Source organism: Rutidosis leptorrhynchoides, chromosome 9 (assembly GCF_046630445.1).
Source record: "Rutidosis leptorrhynchoides isolate AG116_Rl617_1_P2 chromosome 9, CSIRO_AGI_Rlap_v1, whole genome shotgun sequence".
Taxonomy (NCBI): Eukaryota; Viridiplantae; Streptophyta; class Magnoliopsida; order Asterales; family Asteraceae; genus Rutidosis; species Rutidosis leptorrhynchoides.
The window spans coordinates 318,553,639-318,570,260 of record NC_092341.1 but is presented as its reverse complement, the minus strand read 5'-3'; positions in this window follow the sequence as shown (position 1 = coordinate 318,570,260).

The window sequence follows — 16,622 nt, the reverse complement described above, 5'->3', positions numbered from 1 at the left end:
GAAGAAGGGTAAGTTTGGTTCCGAATCCCCGCACAAGTCAAAAGGGGGTTTTGTGTCGGGTAAGAGCGGTGGGAAAGAAGCCAAGTTGTGTACTAGATGTGGTAAAAATCATACGGGTGAATGTAAAGCGGGTACCTCCGATTGTTACTCTTATGGAAAGCCGGGACATAGGGCCGCCGAATGTCCTAAGAAAGGTAAGCAATGTTATTATTGTTTTGAGAAAGGTCACTTTCAAGCCGAATGTCCGGAATACAAGAAGGATTTAGCTAGTGGTAGTGTTAAGAAAGAGGTTAAGACGGAACCGAAGACTAGTGATAGCCGACCAAGGGCCCGAGCTCATCAGATTACCGCACTCGAAGCGAAGGAGTCCCAAAATGTGGTGTCAGGTACCTTTATTGTAAACTCTTTACCTGCGCATGTTTTGTTTGATTCCGGTGCTACGCGGTCGTTTGTATCATATTCCTTTTGTAAGCATTTTAATATGACCCCAAGTATGTTAGAACACCCATTAGAGGTTGAAATAGCGGATAATAAGACCGTGATGGTGTATAGTATCATTAAGGGGTGTGAAATTATTTTGGATGATGAAAAGTTTGTCATTGATTTAATACCCATGCAAATGGGGGAATTTCAAGTAATTGTGGGCATGGATTGGCTAGATGACAATGAGGGGATAATTTTGTGTCGTAAGAAAATAGTGTTAGTTCAATCACCAAGTGGAAAAGTTATATGGATTTATGGGGAACGAGCTAGGCGTGCAATTCCTATATGCACATATGCTAAGGCTAAAAGATTTTTGTCTCATGGGTGTTGTGCGTTTTTGGCACATGTTGTTGATGATTCGAAAAAGGTTGTTGAATTAGATGATGTACCAATAGTTAACGAGTTTCCGGATGTGTTTCCAAGTGAATTGCCCGGTGTACCTCCCGAGCGAAAAGGTAGAGTTTAGAATAGATTTGATACCCGGGGCCACGCCAATTGCCAAAGCTCCCTATCGATTAGCCCCGTCGGAAATGAGAGAAATGATGACTCAATTACAAGATTTGATAGATAAAGGTTTTATACGTCCTAGTAGTTCACCTTGGGGAGCTCCGGTTTTATTTGTGAAAAAGAAGGATGGAACTATGAGAATGTGTATTGATTATCGAGAATTGAATAAAGTCACTATTAAGAACAAGTACCCGTTGCCAAGGATAGACGATTTGTTTGATCAACTACAAGGTGCTAGTTTCTTTTCAAAGATAGATTTAAGGTCGGGTTACCATCAATTGAAGGTGAGGGAAGAAGATGTCCCTAAAACGGCTTTTCGAACAAGGTATGGTCATTATGAGTTTGTGGTTATGCCGTTTGGATTAACAAATGCTCCGGCCGCGTTTATGGATTTGATGAATAGAGTTTGTCGACCGATGCTTGATAGGTTTGTAATTGTGTTCATTGATGACATTTTGGTATATTCTAAGAGTGAAGAGGAACATACGGTACATTTAAGACAAGTATTAGAGACTTTAAGAAGAGAAAGATTGTTTGCTAAGTTCTCTAAGTGCGAGTTTTGGCTTCGTGAAGTTCAATTTTTGGGCCATGTCATTAACAAGAAGGGTATTTGTGTTGATCCGGTGAAGATAGAGGCAATTATGAGATGGGAACCACCTACGAATCCTACCGAGGTTAGGAGTTTTCTAGGTTTAGCGGGGTATTATCGGCGATTTATACAAGATTTTTCTAGAATAGCCACCCCACTCACCAAGTTGACTCGTAAAAGTGTGCCATGGAGATGGGAAGAAAAGCAAGAACAAGCGTTTCAACTCCTTAAGGAGAAGCTCGTTCAAGCTCCCATATTGGTTTTACCGGAAGGGAATGAGAACATGACGGTTTATTGTGATGCTTCTAAGAAAGGCTTAGGGTGTGTATTGATGCAAAATGGGAAGGTCATAGCTTATGCTTCCCGACAATTGAAGGAACACGAGAAACGCTATCCTACGCATGATTTAGAATTAACGGCCGTGGTTTTTGCTCTAAAGATTTGGCGTCATTATCTTTATGGTGTTAAGTTTTCCATTTATACCGATCATAAGAACTTAAAGTATTTGTTTGATCAAAGGGATTTGAACGATAGGCAAAGGAGAGGTCTCGATTTGGTGAAAGATTATGATTGTGAGATCTTATATCACCCCGGAAAAGCGAATGTAGTAGCGGATGCTCTTAGTAGGAAGTCAAGTCATCAACCGATTAAGATAACAAGCTTGGCTATGGTAATATCACCTCAAATATTTGATGATATTCGTGTTGCACAAGGTGAAGCATTATCGCCCGAAAACGTGAGAAAAGAAAGAATCAAGGGGCAAGTTGACGATTTTGTGGTAGATTCTCGTGGTTTAAGGCTTAGATATGGGAGAATTTGGGTACCTTTGCAAAGTGATGTTAGAAGTGAGCTCCTTGACTTAGCTCACAAGTCTAAGTATTCGATTCACCCCGGTGCTACGAAAATGTATAGAGATTTAAGGAAAGACTATTGGTGGCCGGGAATGAAGAGGGATATAGTTAAGTATGTGCACAAGTGTCTTACTTGTCTCCAAGTGAAAGCCGATCATCAAATGCCCTACGGTAAAATGCAACCTTTAGAGGTACCGGTGTGGAAATGGGAGCATATTACGATGGATTTAGTGACTAAGTTGCCTAAGACCCCTAGACAACACGATGCAATTTGGGTTATTGTTGATAGATTGACTAAGAGTGCATTATTTTTGGCAATAAGAGAAGCTTCGTCGTCGGAAGCAATGTCAAAGTTATATATGAAAGAAGTTGTTGCAAGGCATGGAGTGCCGGTTTCTATTGTTTCGGATCGAGACACCCGATTTACATCGCGATATTGGAGAAAGTTTCAAGAGGAAATGGGTACTAAGTTACATGTAAGTACCGCGTTTCACCCGCAAACGGATGGTCAAAGTGAGCGGACTATACAAACTCTCGAGGATATGTTAAGAGCATGTGTTATCGATTTTGGTGGTAGTTGGGATGCTCATTTACCATTAGTTGAATTTTCATACAACAATAGTTATCACTCTACAATTGGAATGGCACCATATGAGATGTTGTATGGAAGGAGGTGTAGAACCCCGATTTGTTGGGGCGAAGTAGGTCAACGGGAATTAGGAAGCACGGAAATAGTACAACAAACCACCGAGATGATTGACCAAATTCGTGAAAGAATAAAGGCGGCACAAGATCGACAAAAGTCTTATGTAGATAAAAGGAGAAAACCGATAGAATTTCAAGTAGGTGATAAAGTGATGCTAAAAGTTTCCCCATGGAAAGGCATCATTCGTTTTAGAAAGAGGGGAAAATTGGGTCCAAGGTTCGTGGGACCATTTGAGATAGTGGCGAAAGTTGGGAAGGTAGCCTACCGTTTGGCTCTACCCGATGAATTGAGTAATATACATGACACGTTTCACGTGTCACAATTGAGGAAATGTTTGGCGGATGAATCAACCTATGTTCCTTTGAATGAAATTGAGGTCGATAATAAGTTAAGGTATGCGGAAAAGCCGATAAAAATTATGGATCAAAAGGTTAAGCACTTGAGGAATAAGTCGGTAATATTATTGAAGGTATTATGGCAATTTAGAAAAGGTTCCGAGTGTACATGGGAACCCGAAGAATGGCTCTTGAAGTATTATCCGTCGTTGCATCAAGAATGGTTCGCGAGGACGCGAACGATCCAAGAGGGGGAGAGTTGTAACATCCCAAATATTTAAGGTATTATTTTATGTAAATTTTTTTATTGCTAAGAAATTAAATGGTAAAGGTTATTTTATGTTAAATGGATAAAAGTTAAGTTTATTGGTTAAGTTAGGAAGGACTAAGGGTGAAAAGTTAAGAATAAGGACTTCTCTAACCATAGTTGTGGTGGGGAGGGTAGAAATTGCTAATAAGCCAAAGTTATTTTATATAAAAGGGATTAAAATGCTGGAAAAATAAATTATTAAGTGCAAAATACAGAAAACCTTCCTGGAGTTCTTGTGAGTGTCGACATTTGCAAAGGGAAGAGGAGGATCCATCAATTGTTAAAATTAAACTCATGCAATCTTGAATTAGTGAAATCTAAGACACCCTAATCACTTTAGCAAGCTCTAATCTTCCAATTTCACTCTCTTTGTGCACAATTAGGGTTCTTAAACTCTAAAAGTCAAGGTATGGATTTTGTGTCCAAGTATTGCTTATATGGTGTGTTTATGATGAGTTTTATGCTTAAATAGTTGCTAGTTGTTGAATTGTGCACAATTGTTTGAGTTAGAATGTAATTGTTATTGATTTTGGAAGAGGAATTATGTATAGACTTGCATGATGGATTTTTTGTTATGAATATGGTGAATTTGGTGATGTTCTAGTTAAGTTTCTAGTCATGCACACCAAGTGTTTGTTAAAATGTCTCAAAGAGATGATTATGTGTTCTAGCTAGAAATTGTGATGAAGGATGTTCATGTATGAACTTTTGTTATAGTTGTAAGTTATAGAAATTGATAATTTGATAATTTAATGGTGTTAGTAATGAAATTGGATTACTATGCACATTTGATGATTAATGAAAGGATTAAAGAAAAAGTTGCATGATAGAGCTAAAAGGGATGAGTTAGTAATGTACATGATTAAAATGTGATGTTGAATTGGTAACATTGTCATCTTAGGAAAAATGAGATTTTAAGGCTACTTGTATGCTTGTTGTGATTAGGGGGTTAAATGTGTGTGTAAGTATGAAAAGATGTAGTGATTCAAGAAAGTTGTGTTTTTGATTGAGTTATGTGATTAATGGGATTAGCTCATGTATAGGTGCTAATCAAGGAAAAGAGATTTCAAGTGATCAAGGAAATTCAATTAAGCAAGGAGAGTTCATAGGGGGTAATATGGGCGGGTCAAGAGTGGCTTAGTGTTCTCGGATTGCATCCGTGCAAGAGAGAAACGACTAAGTGCACTAGTTATGTAGCTTAGATAGAACTATTGGGTTAACCTAATAGTTGTATCTATGGTTGATGTTTAGCTTAGGCAAGGTTATTACATTGCTAGTAATCTTGCCTATGGTTTGTGTTAGCTTAGACACATTAAGTGTCTATGTATGAGATGATGATAGCTTAGGCATATTTAGTATGTCTATGGTTAGCTTAGGCATGATTACTAGGTTCGGCCTAGTAAGTCATGTCTATGGTATGAATGAATTGGATCCGAATGTATGCAAGCAACCAATGGGTTGAAGGATAAGTGTTATGATTTGTGCCCAAATGTTTTGTGTTTTGTGTTTTATTACTTTCCTATAACTCACTAAGTGTAAAAACTTACCCCCATGATGTTTTATGTTTTAGGTACCAAAGTCCATCGTGAAGGTAAGGAACCCGTGTGAAGCACTTGAGGAGCATTGGCATTAGAGTAAGTGGTATTGCAAGTCCCTTATTGTAAACACGCTCCATGGTTACCGCTTATCAACGCCTAGTGTTTTAGTATGAGTCATGTTTGTTGTTGTCAAACTCGGGACCTAATGATGGTTGGAGTATGAAAACATGTTTTGAAGTCTAAATGTTGTTTATGGATGGTCTAAGATATTAGAAACTGAATCTTTATGTTGGTGGATGAATTATGCTGTTTTAAATGTGTTTGAGAATGATGAAATGTGCAAAAGTTGGTTTAAGTAAAATGTTGCAGGTCAGGCACCCGGACCAGTGTTATGTCGCGCCGCGGCCAAGGGCTCCGCGCCGCGGCAATGAACTAAGGTTCAAAACAGAAGTTGGGTTAAGGAGATAAAAATTTTATGTGTTGTGTCGCGCCGCGACAAGGCAGGCCGCGCCGCGGCAAATGCCTTGTCCGGCCAGTAACTTAACTTTTCAAAAAAAAAAAAAAAAAAAAAAAATTTTACTCGAATCAAGGCGTTAAAATATATATATATATATATATATATATGTATATGTATATGTAACTTCATAGCTATAAAGATATATACATATGAGTTAGATTTGAGTTAGATTTAAATGCAACCACCATCTCCTATTGCTTCGGCCATCCATCACCACCACCTTACTTGTTCTTTTCTCTTCTTCCTCTACGGCCAAAACCATCAGCCGTCACTAGACGTTCACCCACCACCTTTGTTGATTTGTTCGAACCATAACCCTCAACTTAGACTACTCACCATAACCACCATTATGGAAACAACCTTCACCACTTTTAATCATTTTGTTTAGTTCCTGTTTGAAAGTCGACAATCACTACAAAAAACTATTACGGCTGCTACTATTTCCGGCTCGTCAAACACCACTTGTAACCTTGTTTACTGCTACTACAACTCACTACTGCTGCAATATAAATTTTTGTTCTGTTTATATCAAAGCCAACTTGCTCCCAACTATATCCGACAAGGACAACCAACAAGTCACCATCTTCCATCCTCTATCCGCCACTTCCACGATCACCACCACCTATCTCTCTCTTAACTTTGAATCATCACCACTTGCTTTCTCTCTCACTTGTTTCTCTCTCCCTCTCTCTTTGTGATCTACCGTCAGCAACCATACAATCAAACCACCTCGAAACCGCCATCTATCTATCCATCTCTCTCTTATGTTATTCGTAAATCACCATGCTTATCTTGCAATCACCACCACCTCCATCATAACCGTCAACCCTCTTGACCATCACCAAACTTTTCTTCTTGTTTATGATCCACCACCGATCACCACACATATATTGTTTTCACTTATGTTTTTATTCAATAAACTAAACAGACTACCACAACCCTTTCTGTTTCTGTTTCGATGACAATCACCCAACCACCACAGCCCCACCACCGAGAAACACCTGCACACCTCTTGTTTGTTGTTGTTTTCGATTCCTAATCGCCTCTTGATTGTGTCTGTTGTCCTTCTGTTTGCTACTATTTTCTCTCAACTGAAGACAAACAACGATGATGATAACGATTCGAATGATGATGATACTGTAACCAATTGATGATGATGATGATTATACGTTCCCTTTTCTTTTGTTTCCTTTGGCCGACAAGTACCCAAAGGTAACAATCACTTGTGCAATTGGTGATTTAATGTCATTGTTAAATATATTCGGTGGAGCCAGAAAGGGACAATAAAACACGTACACCTTCTATTATAATTGATATCGAATCATTAATGGACCCCTTTCTCCACTGGAAGTTGAAACCGTGATATTTTTGAGGAAGGAATCGTCTGGTAGCAAACATGACAGGTCATCGAAGCAATTGTGTAACGGGTTTAAGCTCTTGAACGACTTTGTAAGGCCCAACAAATTTTTATTCTAAGTGGGCTGTTGCATACATTGATCCACAATTAATTTTCTTTTACTTGTGTTGGGCCTATTGTTGGGCTGTGTATATTATTGTAATCGGGCCGGCGAGTCATGATGTTGGGCCGAGTTACACTTGGGCTTGTGGTTTGTTAGTAATGTGGCAATAAGAATTATCACATAAAATGATGATTAAAATGATGACTATGATAATACGTGATATATGATGATGATGGTACAAATATGATCATGACCGAGAAGATGAAGATGATCATGCTGATGATGACGATCGGTTATGAAGATATTACGTATGTTAATTAGATGGTACATAATGAAGAAAGACATAAATATTACGGGTTAACTATAATAAAAGAAAAAAAATGGGATATTGATCGGAAAACAAAAATGTTTAAATAGCTGAAAGTGTTATTGGGTTAGTGGAAGGTCGCGGGTTCAAACCCGGACTTGAGCATTTTTTTCAGGGATACTTCCTTAAGGTAGTTATTTATCTATTTATTATTATTATTATTATTATTATTATTATTATTATTATTATTATTATTATTATTATTATTATTATTATTATCAAAATTATTATTAATAATAACATTAATATTATTATTAGTATCATTTTTTTTATGTATTAAAAGTATCATTTTTACTATTAATATTATCATTATTAGAGAAATTATCATTTTTATCAAAGTTATTATTATTACTATCCTTATTATTATTTTGACATTAATATTATTATTTTTACATTATCAATATTATTATATCAAATAACTATTAGTTATATAAAACTATATTTACTACACATAACATAATTATATTAATACTTTTATAATTAATAACCTAAAAACCTAATTAAAATAACAATTAAATCTCTAATAATATATAAATTTGTTCGATTACCATGTTATGTGTTAATATATATATAAATGATATAGGTTCATTAATCCGAAGCCAACCCTATACTTGTTCAATGTCGTCATATGTATTTTTACAACAAAATACAGTATGGTGAGTTTCATTTGCTCCCTTTTTAATTGCTTTTGCAATATATATTTTTGGGCTGAGAATACATGCGCTGCTTTTATAAATGTTTACGAAATAGACACAAGTACTTAAAAATATATTCTACGTTGAGTTGTACCACTGGCATATTTCCCTGTAGCTTGGTAACTACTATTTACATGAGTATTGTAAACGCGAATCCTGTTGATAGATCTATCGGGCCTGACAACCCCAACCGGACTGGACGACCAGTATTCAACGGCTGCACAGTACTTCGTTTTGTAGACTACACTTGGTACGGTGTAGTGAAATTTCATAAAAAAGGGAATATGCGACGTTGATTAAATGTTAAGTATGGTTACCAAGTGCTCAACCACTTAGAATGCTTTACATACACTTGCGAGTGTATTATGTTTATGATTATGAAATCTTGTGGTCTATTAATATATTGAAATGATTGTTAGGATAAACCTATGAACTCACCAACCTTTTGGTTGATACTTTTAAGCATGTTTATTCTCAGGTACGAATTAAGTCTTCCGCTGTGCATTTGCTCAATTTAAGGATATTACTTGGAGTAGATCATCGCAATGGGACCAAATATTGATGACTTCATCCAGGTGGATAAGGACGGGTTATTACAAATAGTAAAGATCATCCTATGATTTTTCGGTCTGGCACAAGGTCCTGTCTCCGACCATGCTATGCAACCACCGTTCTTACGGTTGACACCCGATTTGGTTCAGGTGACCTAATGAATTCCAGGTGAATTCCTAGGATTTTACGTTCAATGGTAATGAACGCATTGAAAATAGGTTTTCAGAAAACAAATCGGTTTTAATTTTGATCAAAATATTTTCTCGTTCAAGCTCGAGTTTAGATATCATTGAATTCCATGAGTTTGTAATTCTTAATCTTTAAAGTCAATCTCAAGGATTGAGTAATATCATGCTTAAAAGCTGATTTTTAATCTTTAAGGAGATTATCCTTTCTGGGGATCTGATTCATTAGTCTTATCAAGCTAATTTGCACGGTGCCCCCCCATTGTACGAGATAAATCCTTCTCATGGTTAGGATAAATCTGACCACTTGGCGACCCTGTTTGATGCTGAGGTCCGTAGATTTCCTGCTGATTTTAGTGGTGACTTTTCTAGATTTTTGTCAACCTACAGCTGGTCTGGACGACAACTTCTTGACCTAAATCAAGAAGCGCGTGTCTTTTTCGGAAGACTTTACTTCCTTTTAATGATGGAATTGATTCATCGTGTAGATCCATCTTTTCTTTTCTTTCATCGGGTAAAATAGTTAATTTAGTCCAAAACAAAAGCACCTGCAATAAACTTTACAGAAACATGTGCTAGATAGTTTTTAATTGAATAACTAGGTACATTCTCCCCACACTTAGTTTCTTTCTTTGCCTTTTTATTCTCCTTTATTCCATTTTAAATGAATTCAAGCGTTTTAGGGTGTTTCTCAATTTATGTCCTTTCCGAGGTAACGATAATTTCGGTATTAACACCTAGTTTTCACCGTTCATAAATATATATAAACATGATTTTAAATTCATTTAGTTGAAATTTTTTCAAATTTTCATAAAATTTGACAAATAAACCAAGTATAAACCCGAAAGAATTTATAACCCTTCCCCACACTTGAAATCATGCAATGTCCTCATTTGCATGAAATCAGACTCTAATTATAAATTCATGAGGGTGATTAGTGTAGAAAAGTGATTGAAAATACCCAGTTTGTAATTACAAAGCTCGTCGAATGATAGATGGCGCGCCTCATCGTTCATTCCTTCTTGTTTTATCACACATGCTTTTTTTCAAAAATGGCTGCTTTTCTGAACTGTTTACTAATATTTGAAAAAGCGTCTTTTACCCTAATCATGCATTTTTATTAACGAGTTATGCACTAACCCGAACCCCTAATTTAATGTTAAGTGGGGTTAGACTTCCCCACACTTAGCTGACGACATGTGAAGTCGGTAGAATAAGTTCCACGAATTAAAATAGTGAGCCAGTTATTTACATCTCGGGTGGTATATATTATATCATTGGGTTTAAAGTTTAGACCCACCCGATCATCACTACCTAATTCTTTTTTAAGTGTAGCTTTTAGTAAATGGATATGTCTCTTTTCTGGTTCTTGGTCAAATGGATCGATATACACCGACATACTTATTTCTATAGGGTGGACAATTCCTAATATTTCCTTCCTTTTATTCTCGTGATCAAAGTTTTCACCTCTATTACCCGATTGGGTGAAATCCGAGGTGTCATTATCTATTACAGCTCGTAGTTCATCTTCGGTAGATGACTCGTCTATTGAGAATATTGGGTTGGAAGGTTGTGTAATGGTGAAGTTCGGTTTGGCCTCGGGGGTAAAATTTTCAACGTTATCGTTTTCCCAAGAGTACCAATTTGTCACCCTTACTTCTTCTTCATCATCCATTGATGGATTGATGATTTCGTCGGTAGAGTCTAATGTGTCATTATGTTGTGAAATTGGTAAGACTGAATAAAAAGTATCATCGGGATAGTTGGTGATTTCGGAGCTCTCGAATTCATCAAAATTCGATGATCTGAGATTTTCTTGCACACTACTCCTCAGATCAACAGCTGTATAATCTGATAGAGTTTCAACTTGCCTATTTACAAACTCTCTCATTTGTTCATTTTGAGCATGAAGTTCTTCGAGTTTGATTTTCATATAATCTAAAGAATTTTCAGACACATACTTTTCCTCGTCCTCTGGTTGTTGAGTTTGGATATATTCTTGGGAATAATCCCAATTAGAATTGTATTCCTCATAATCATTCCATTCAGGTTCTATGGGTTCATAATTTTCCATATGAACGTAATAATAACATTCCCATGTTGAGTGATAATCTCCACAGATTTCACAACCAGTTATTGTTTCGTCATTCGTGATCCAAGATTGACTGAACGAATTACCATCAAAACCCGTTTGAGAGTATTGATTTAATTGATTTTGGAGTTCAAAAAGAGTTTCCAAGGCCTTGTTTTCAAAATTTTCCATTTTATTGCGATGGCCAAATTTTAGCTACAATGTGGTGCATTCACTAATTATCCTATTAGTTATAAAATAGAAAAACTTATATAAGTTGTCCAATTAATAGACTTTTCTGATTTTTGCCCACGTTTCGAATAGCCAAAAGATGCAGCAGGAAGCCAGGACCCTTTAAATCGGAAGCCCACAACTTGCCACTAACAAATACAACTATTACTACGAACCAGAAAATTTGGATGCCTATTAACTTAACCGCTTAAATAATTTTTCTTTCCATTTGGAGAATTAGATAAGAAGTAGAGAAAATTTTTAAGTCCTAAAAACTAAAGCGTCGAGAAATAAGAAAAAAAAGATTGCGCATCGAAAAACGTCGAAAAATAAAAATAAGAAAGTAGAGCGTCGTAACTTAAAAGGTACTAAAATTTATAAACAGCGTCGCAAAATTCTAAAGAACCTAAATTTTAGTCTAAAGAAATAAGTACTTAAGGAATTTTACGGCAAATCCAAAAAATCTAGAAATAAAAACACTAATCTTAAAACTAGATACAAACGACAAAAATACAAATATTACGATTAAACAAATAAAAAGATACAAAAATAAAACTAAGCTTAAAATTGATAAAATTATTTATTTTTATAAAAATATTATTTTTATATTTATTTTATAAAAGTATTAATTTTTATATATATTAAAACTAATTATAATTAATATTACAAATTAATTAATAAAACTAAACTAATTATAATAATAATTAAGTAAATAGGGTTAAATAAAAAAAATAATAATTACTCCGTACTTAATGCAAATTAGGGTTTGTGTTGGCCTGACAGGCGGCTCCGCGAGTCGCGGTTCCACCTGGCAACAAACTCCGCGAGTCGCGGAGATTTAAAATTAAAATGACAAGTTTCGTTTTTTTTTAAAATATTTATATTAATTAAATAAAACTTATATTTAAAAACTAAAATATAAATACTTTATAATTTTATAAATATAAATCTAAAAAAAAACTAAATTTATATATATATTTTTTTTTGATTTTTAATTTTTTAAATTTTTTTTTTATTTTATATTTTTGGACACTTATAATAAATAAGAAAATATTTTTATGAAATAAGAAACAATATATTTTTACAAAAATATAGTTTTTCACCCGATTCCCCGGCAGCGGCGCCAAAAATACTTGATGTTATGCGAGGTGTATATGAAATAGTATTAATTTAAATACGAAATACGATGAAATATTACACAAGTTTTAATTATTTATTTACAAAATGGATATACCTAAACCTTGCTACAACATTATAGGCAGTGTACTTAATCGTAGAGTAGTATAGTTTTTAGTAAGTCCGGTTCGTTCCACAGGGAGACGGTTACACTATATTTTTATATAATTACATTTGTACAAAAATATATAAATATATAAATATATATAATAATATATAAAAGGGGGGTTTACCGTTTAATGACCGGTTTGTCGATTTTATATTTTAAGCGAAGCGTAAAGTAAATTTAATTAACAAAATAAAATAAATAACAAAAAATATAAATGACGAATAATTAAAGGTGCGATGAAATATAAAATAAAATAATTATGCTTATTTAAACTTCCGTAATCATGATGTTTGATGTGTTGATTTTAGTTTTATGCCCATGGGTTAATTGTCCTTTGTCCTGGATTATTTAATATGTCCGTCTGGTTTTTGTCCATAACAGTCCATCAGTCATAAATATAAAGTGTGAGTGTCCTCGTCAAATTATCCTTATACCCGAAGTCAAATATTCCAACTAATTGGGGACTTAAACTGTAACAAGGTTTTAATACTTTGTTTAATAATTACACCAGGTTATCGACTGCGTGTAACCCAAGGTTTTAATACTTTGTTATCAATTATGCCAAGTGTCCTTGTACATAATTTCACCCCTGTTTTAATAATTCTAGTGACTATTAATCCATTCCCGTGTCCGGTTAAATGAACTATTATTCGTACATATAAATTCCCCGCCCATCGTGTCCGATCGAGTGTATATGGTTATGTATAGGGACGTCCAATTGTAAATCTTTATATTAAAATTAACAAACTATCATTTAGTTAAACAAATATAAAGCCCATTAATAGCCCATAGTCTAATTTCCACAAGTGTCGTTCTTTTGTCCAAACCCCAATTATGGTACAAAGCCCAATTACCTCGTCTTTAATATTTAGTCCAACATCATGATTACTTTGGCTCAAATAATCATAATAATAACTTAAGTACGAGACATTAATTTAAAAAGGAGAACATAACTTACATTGAGTATTTATCACGTAGTGTTACACGGACAGAATTTCGACTTCAAAAACCCGTAAAATAACCTTTACATAACCCGAACTAATCTAATATAAAACTACCCTATACTATATATATATATATATATATATATATATATATATATATATATATATATATATATATATATATATATATATATATTATATATATATATATATATATATTTATTTATTTATTTTATCTTACAGAGTATTATTATTATTGTTTTATGTTTTTTAAACTCGGCAGAATGCATGGCCTTTTATAGGCATTTCTGATTTTTGCAGCTCCGCGAGTTGCGGCATTTTAAGCCTGCAAACTCCGCGAGTCGCGGAGTTTGAAAATCCTGCTCACACAATTTTGGAACCTTGCTTGTCGACATAATTTATATATAAATATAAAATATAAATAATTAATATAATTATTTATATATTATATTATATTCTTGTGCATAGTAGACTTGTAATTTTTGGTCCATTGCGTCGGGCGTTGATAGTTGGCTCGGGTACCGGTTCCGGATTTTCGAACGCCTTTTCGTATAATTTAATATCTTGTACTTTGCGTTCCACAACTTGTACTTTTGTCATTTTTAGACGTTTCTTATCAATAAGTTGAACCACTTGGATTGTATCTTGTACATTTGAGCTTTTTGGACGTTTTTGTCTTCAAATCGTCGTTTTCGCCTTTTGTCTTCGCACTTATTTAATATAAATGATTATAACTTAAAATAGAACAATTACAACTAAATAATTTACATATTGGGAGGATATTGCTACAAAATATATGTTCATTTGGAGCACTATCACGGGTCATCTCAATCCGAGCCACGAATCACCCGTTACGTCTAAAACACGTTTTTGATTGAATTGAAGTTCCAAGTAGTGTAATGGCTGTACATCAAGACTTGTGGAATGTTCTTGGTGGTTTGATTAGGCGGAGATATATGTAAGGCTCGCCGAAAACCGACACCCGGGGCTCAGAATACGATCCGATGAACTTTTGATTTAAAACTTGTGGCTAATTATTAAACTTATGATATAAATAATGGATTTCATTATCATTTAATTACTTATGGTAAAAAAAGTAATTATTATTATTTACAACTTATGATATATTTATTATATCATTTAATTTATACTTATGATTTAATTAACATTTTAATTAAACACATGATTAATAATACTTCATTATTAATGGAAAATACTTATGATAAGTTTTAAACTTATATTATGAGATTATTATAACAAGACTTATAATAAGGATTAATTAATTATTTAATTATTATAAGGCTTAGTTATTATTTAATTATAATTTAATTATTAAATACTTATGATTTAATAATTATAATTAGAAACTTATGATATGATTAATAATTCATTATTAATTAATAATACTTATATTATGACTAATATTTAATTAATTAATTAAATACTTATGTTATATTAATTATATCATTTAAACTTATTTTAACTTTAATAAATCATTTTAATTTAATTAAACTTATGTTATGACATAATTAGACATATTTAACTTTAATATACGTTATAACTTATATTATTATTATAACTTACACTTTTAAAATTTACGTTGACTAGGTTTGACCAAGGTTGACTTTTGAGTTGACTTTCGGTTGACTTTGACTTTCAGTTGACTTTTGTTGACTTTCTAATTAAGGAAACTTTTCTAACTTATAAACCTTCCTAAAATAGCAACTTTCTAAATTTGGAAACTTTTCAAAAATAGAAACTTTTCAAAAATAGAAACTTTCCAAAAATAGAAACTTTCCAAAAATAGAAACTTTCCAAAAATGGAAACCTGCTAAAAATAGAAAGTGTGTGTCCGTAAGCTGTTCCGATCAAATCGATGCATATTGAGTATTGTTCTATGACTACTTGCAACATGTACAATAGCTATCATACTAAGACTTGACCTAAGTTAGTTATTTATATCGACCTGCTTTATTTATAGATCGGCGTTGTGATCATTCCTGATCACTGTACTACATTTGCTGTTCGCTTAATTGTGTTGGTTACGTCATTACTATTAAGGTGAGTTATAGTCCCATTTTTCTATTTTAAATCTTTTGGGATGAGAATACATGCAATTTATTTTATATTTTGGACACATGTGAAAGTTGGTTTAAATTATTCATTGTGAGTTGAACAAAAATATTCCCTAGTCTGGTAACTGTAATCACTGGTTTCTACTGGGGAACGCGAATCCTATGGATAGATCTATCAGGTTTGACAACCCCATTCCAAGCTAGTCACGCTAGCAATTTATAATCGGAATGTTTGGTACTTCGTAATTTTTTGTAGATACACTTGTTCGGTGTATATTATTTATTGTGTTTGGCAAGGGTAAATAAATAGTTAAGTGGTTACCAGGTGGCTCATGGTAAATGGAATAATATTTTTATATGTTTTCTAGCATATAATTTTGTGGTCCAAAAAGGAGTTTTTATGTTTTCAAACATAAATTTTTACGGTTTAAATTAAATATTGTTTGCAATATTAAACCTATAATTCACTCAACATTTTTGTTGACAGTTACTCGCATGTTTTATTCTCAGGTTTATGATTGATTGCTTCCGCTGTGCTTAGAGAGTCTGCATATTTATGATGGCAGCTTTTGTTAAACATTAACTTGCATTCTATTTTGATACATTTAATAGTGGATGTTGTTGACTTTGTTTAGGTCAACTTTTCGTTAAGTAATAATGTATGGTTTTTCTAAACTTACATATTTTGGTAGGTTTCCTTTATAGGAAATCATTTTTAAATAAAGAATGCAAGGTTATTTGTCAAATTCATATAGAGATATGATCAAGCTGTGGGACCAAGATAACGATGGTCGTCAAGTGTACTTTGACGGGTCGTTAAAGTATTGAAGAGTAGACGCAATCAGGCAGTACCCTATGTTGGTCGTCATCCACAGGTAGAGAGAGGTTCAGATGAGGAAA